This window comes from Pieris rapae, chromosome 10 (genome assembly GCF_905147795.1).
Source record: "Pieris rapae chromosome 10, ilPieRapa1.1, whole genome shotgun sequence".
NCBI classification, from domain to species: domain Eukaryota; kingdom Metazoa; phylum Arthropoda; class Insecta; order Lepidoptera; family Pieridae; genus Pieris; species Pieris rapae.
The window spans coordinates 9,260,554-9,266,573 of NC_059518.1; positions in this window are offsets into that span (position 1 = coordinate 9,260,554).

Sequence of the window (6,020 nt, forward strand, 5' to 3'; positions counted from 1 at the left end):
ACCTTTGAATTTTCCTATCATTATCGTAGCGTAAATTACATTGTTCTTCAATTTTCTAACCACCAAACGCATACCATTATGTAGTTCAGGTCATCTACATCTTTATTCTTTTTCTTCTTTTTTATCAGTAAGCAATGTAACTCTCATGTTTGTTGTCAGCCGCAGTTTCGTCACATAGCGCCATAGATTTGACGATTTGAGGCAAGCGTTTATTTCGTCGACAGCCGTAGATCTTGGAATTACTGGCAGTATTTGGCGGAAATCGCCAGACAGTAAAATCATTGCTCCTCCAAAACATCTCGATTCATTGCGTAAATCTTTTAATGTTCGGTTAAGTGCTTCCAATGCACGTTTATGCGCCATTGTGCATTCGTCCCAGATGATGATTTTCGATGCCGCTAAAACTTTGGCCATTGCTGAGTGTTTTGCAATATTACACGTTGGTTCTCCAATAGTTTGAAGATTTAACGGTAATTTTAATTCTGAATGAGCCGTACGGCATCCTTCTAACAATGTGGCTGCTATTTCAGAAGAAGCAACTGCAACCGCTATGTTGGATCTCGCCCGAACAGTTGCTAAAACTAATGACATGAGGAATGTCTTGCCAGTTCCACCAAGGGCATCTAGGAAATATAAACCACCATTTTCATCATCGTTTGCCTTCATTAAAGTATCATAAACTTCCTTTACTCGATTAAATGCGTCATTCGACAACAACAACAAATAGAAACATTCATCATTCTTTGGATGAACTGTATACATACGACCATACCGAGTTTTATAGTTCTCTTCACTGTTTATACGAATGGGCAATAGCACTATCATTATAATTAAATTGTAAATTGTAAAAATAATTAAACGTATTTATTTAATAGAAATATTTTGAATATTGATTTCTTACAAATATCAAATTGTCATATATACGTCATTACATAGCTGTCATTATACGTCAATTACATAGCTATCATTTGCGTTTTATTATTCCAAGTCTGATTCTTATTTGTTATACCACTTTTTATAGTGACTGACGTTTCATGTCAAGTCCCACGGGAACGCTGTCGAACGGGATAAAAAGTATCCTATGTCCGTCTCCTGGCTCTAAGCTACCTCCATACCAATTTTCACTCAAATCTGTTCTTTCGTTCTTGAGTTATAAGTGGTGTAACTAACACGACTTTCTTTTATATATATAGATTTGGAGCTGTCTGAGCCGTTTTTCGGCAAATTCACCAAACGTATTAAATACCAAAATTCCTATTTTACACAATCATCTTAAAACAACATGAATTATACATCATGTTACTACAACCGCCACAAACGTTCCTTAACCACAGACATGACACATTCGTACTGAAACTGCGTTCTCTTGTTTATGAACAAGTGACGGTGCTTCTGTTGACCTCTTAAATTTGCAGCCAACGCCATTCGTCTCAAATCCATGACATTTGCAGTTCATGTGAGCCTGCCATACATCAAGACTAGGCATTGTGTACATCTATACCACTACTACTCTATATTGTTTGTGGTTTAATGTCCATTTCCATCACTAATTATACTAGACCTATTCCCGGGATTTTAATTGTATTTTGAGCTTGTAATTCAAAAATGCAAAACACATTAAACAATCAAACATTAATTCATATTAAATATAATTCAGAATTTTCGATAACACAATAACAATAAAACGCCTTTATTTATCTACTTCTTATTTACATATATAGAAATGACAATATATACAATTATATTTATCTAAGATGCGACTCTCATCCGGAGAAGGGTTTTGTTTAACTCGGAGAAATTCGTTGCGCATACCTTAACGACTGCTTAGTGCGGCAGGGTTATGTGGGACTCGCGATTGTTCATACCCACTAAGCCCCAACGGTAATAACATTTATAATGCTAATTTCCATTGAAGGCATGGACCCCTGCTACCCGTTTGGGCACTTATTAGGAGCCGAGGAGTAAGTGTTTGATGCGCGACGGGCGTGCGCTTCCTTTCGCCATCGTGGATAGATTTCCAGCCAAAGCTCCTTGGTTATTTCCGCCTCTTTTTTGTTGTTTGTTTGCTTTCTTGTCATGACCGCATCGCAGAAATTCTACAACGTTTTTCAATGATTTTTACTACGTTTGGTAGTCATGCGTCCTATACCTGAAGTGCCTGTAGCAAAGGTCACCTATGCCTCTTAAATTTTTTTTCCAACCACTGCATTATTCAATTTGCGATTCGCGTAGTAGAACAATGATGTGCAAAAAAACAAAAACCTATGTATGGGAATAACATCTATCACAAAGTATTTTAATATTGGTGCACCTTCAGTAAAATTAAATCAAATTCGCATTAATAGTATTATGTTATAAAAAAACTATTCAACTCTTCACTCGTCCAATAACTATTCACAAACTTATATCCGTTAACATAGTTCGGCTGAAATCAAGGCTTTAATCCCGCAAAGTGTATTACCGTATTGCATTAGAGTAAATAAAGTAATCACATTATAACAGATGAAATGTCGCCACAATCGTCCCGAAATCCTGACAATTTCCTAATAAATCCTATTAGCAATCCTCTCAATATAATTAAAGTCACAATCGTTGATAACCGACAACTAAACGATCAAAACAGGAAATTCAAAACAATTTCTTTCGAGTCCTTCAATTTTATTTAATTCAAGCGACCTGCGGGGCTCAAGTAATTTCCTGAAGGGGCCGGGGGTAGGGGGCGAAAAGGAGAATTACACCATTCGCTAATTGCAGCAATCAGTTTAATGTAGTCGACAAGACTGAATGCGACCCGACCGATGCTCAGCGCTTATAATGGAGCTTTCTTTTTAATCAAATACTTTTTAGTGTTAGAGAATTCCCAGCGCTTCTTACAGACTCAACAAATTCAAATATAAATTTCTAAGAGGATAGGTTTTTAAATTATTTGCATTTCGCGTGCTCCTAAATTATGTAAAATACATTATTATATATTTAGAAAAGATTTCGACAGTTTCGATATTTGTGTTAAATTTATTCTATATAAAATAGGGGGAGAAACGATCCTAAGGGACAGAGCAAAGGGCAGTCATCCGTAGCATATGGAAACCCAGTTTTAGCCGGTGTGTTGCTAGCTTTTGAGGAAGCAATATCTAACTTTGAATAGTTGAAGTACGTATCTCTCATGGAAATCGACCACCGGTGGGGATCACCGGGAGTTGATTCCACAGTTCACTAGTTCGCAATTGAAGCGAAAGACTGCCAGCCATCAAGGTGATGTCCGGTGTTTAAACGAGGCAGAAGGAATCAACCCAATCAGTTATTCAAAATACTCATCCTAGTACACTTTGTAGAAAGGCAACGTCAGAAGAGAAGCAATGCAGATTGACAATTCGACGAACGCTTCGGTGAATTAAGTAAAAAAGGAAGAAGGTTGGAAGTACCAGCCTAGAGACTTGGAACTAACGTATCATGTCAGACGACAGTATAAGTAATTTATATGATGTTAAAAGAACATTTTGGTTGAACTCGTACAAATTCCATTAAAATATCCCTTGTACACAGTGCACGTTCCTAGAAATTGGTGTAGTATAGATACTAGTCAAAATAGAAACGCATCAAACTTAATGGGTGAACAGCGTGGAATATCAGTTTCAACACAATGAATTTCATATCGATTCCACATAGGCTTTGCTTTGACAGATTCGACTGTATTTCAGCAATTAGAATTAAGATACGCCTTAGGCCTTTCCTCTCCAGAAATAGCAATTTCTCCCCACAACATTTTAGAATAGAAAAATCAAGTATTTTTAAATTAATACATTATATCTATTTTAGATCATAATATCTAGACATTCACAGACATGTTCTAATAAAATGTACTTCAAACTGAAATATAGTATAAGGAATATTATATTCCTATATTAAAAACGGGAATAATAACAATATAGAAAATTCCTCTTGCTGTCAAGAGCACTTTGCTACGAAAACATTCTACGTAGTGAGAAATCGCAAACAATTGGATATATAAAATCCATTAATTTAAGTAATTTTTTATAAGAATAATATGTTTGTAACTTAATAATTAAAATGTTGAAAGAATGTACATAATGATAAAAACTTTTCGGAAGCTTTTAACATAATTTGACAACCAACGAAGTGTGTTAAGCTAATGCAAGAAAGCAATAAAAAATGTTTTTACTTATGAGCCATTAGTTATATTTATTTTAACCGTTGCACTTTTTTTCTACGTAGGTACTATTTAATACAATTTATTTTCAAAGTCGCCTCCACAACTTTTTTTCTTTTATAACGCGATTGTAATGTATATAACATTATGGTATTATATTAAATAAAATTGAAACTTAATAGAACATGTTACTTATCCTACTAGTGTGTATCTACAAATCTACAAAGCTTTAAGATTGTGAACAACAGCAGATAATAACAACGATTCCAATTATTGGTTCCTGTAAATGATTCCATATTTGCGCATACAGATATTGATTATTAAATCAAAAGGGTTTTGTCGTAAATAGCCGTTTGTTATCAGTATTGGTTTAATGGTGCCTCAACACCCAGAATATTACATTACATGTACATCGAAGGTAGAAAATCATGAGATTGAAACGGCTGTAAATATAAGCGAGAATTGAATGTGTGGTAACTTTTCTATTATAATATATTTTGTGATGCCGCGTGGCGCACAGCGCCGTGGCGCTCGCCTATTTATTTCACTTTATGTGTCAGCAAGGTGCGATTCCCACGAATTTATTCTCACCCTTCCAACCATTGTAATCGAAACTACAAATCTGAAGTGAATACTGTAAATTCATGTACTAGCGCGAATCACATAGATATATTGCTGGTTTTTAAATGTGGCGCGTAGGTGTTTTTATCTTCATAACTTACTTAGTAAAAACAATTACAGATGTCTTTTTGTTTAACTTTATATTACTTTTGTGATGTACGCTTGCTTTCAATAAATAAATCATATATGTTACTATATCTATACGTATGAGGGTGCTGTATCCGCTTAGTGGTTGAGGTATAATTGAAGTTTTGAGTTGTGATTAAAACAATTCTTCATGTCGAGTTAGAAGGCTTGTCCACAGATATATATATAGATATTGTGTTGATCGAATACCTCTGGATAAAAAGTGTTCAGTTGACTTGGTGAAGGTGGAGGGAATGCAAGGGCGTTGGCTGTAAAGCCAGGGGAACCGGCTGCACTGGTAATAAGCGTAGTTATCTTCCAGCTTCAAATTTACGATATTTTTTAAATGTAATATGAGGCAAACAGGCAGGAGACTCACATGATGTTAATTGATACCGCCACCTATGAACACTTACATTGCCATGGCTGGCAAGTGCGTTGCCGGCCTTTCAAAAACCCCTCAGTGGAAATCGATGCTGATGGTACGTACATATAACATATAATGAATTCTATTCTGCACTTATATATATGCACATAAATGAAATAACTTGATATCATATTAAATACAGTATATAATTATGTTAAACGTACAAAAGTTTATTTGTATTAAATTGTGCATAACCCTCTTACACTGCTAGGTGCCAGATTAGATTTAGATAATTGAAATGACTATTATTTTAAGATTTAATAACATTATAAAAGGATCTCCTGCCTCTCCTATAATACAAAAACAACTATCTATTAGTGCTTTTACAATCACCTGTATAGTATACCTTTTCAAGTAAGCAATTTTCAATAAGACTCGTGAAGGAAAAATCGGCATTTGTAACAATGTCCCATCACTGTTAAGCACAATACGTTTGCATAGTAAAGCTAAATGTGACCCTTGGAGGGGTCGTTCGGGTACAAATGAGAGGAGGAACAATAAAATGCGGATTTTTAAGGCTGTATGGTAACAAATTGCGATTCGCAGCGTCCGCGACTCCAACATCAGATGAGCTTTTTGCCCCTACTATTGTTGTTGTATTATTAAAAAGTTCACTTTATCGTTAATTAAAGTTTATCTCACTAGATAATGGAAAAAGGGCGTGCGTACAAAGTACAC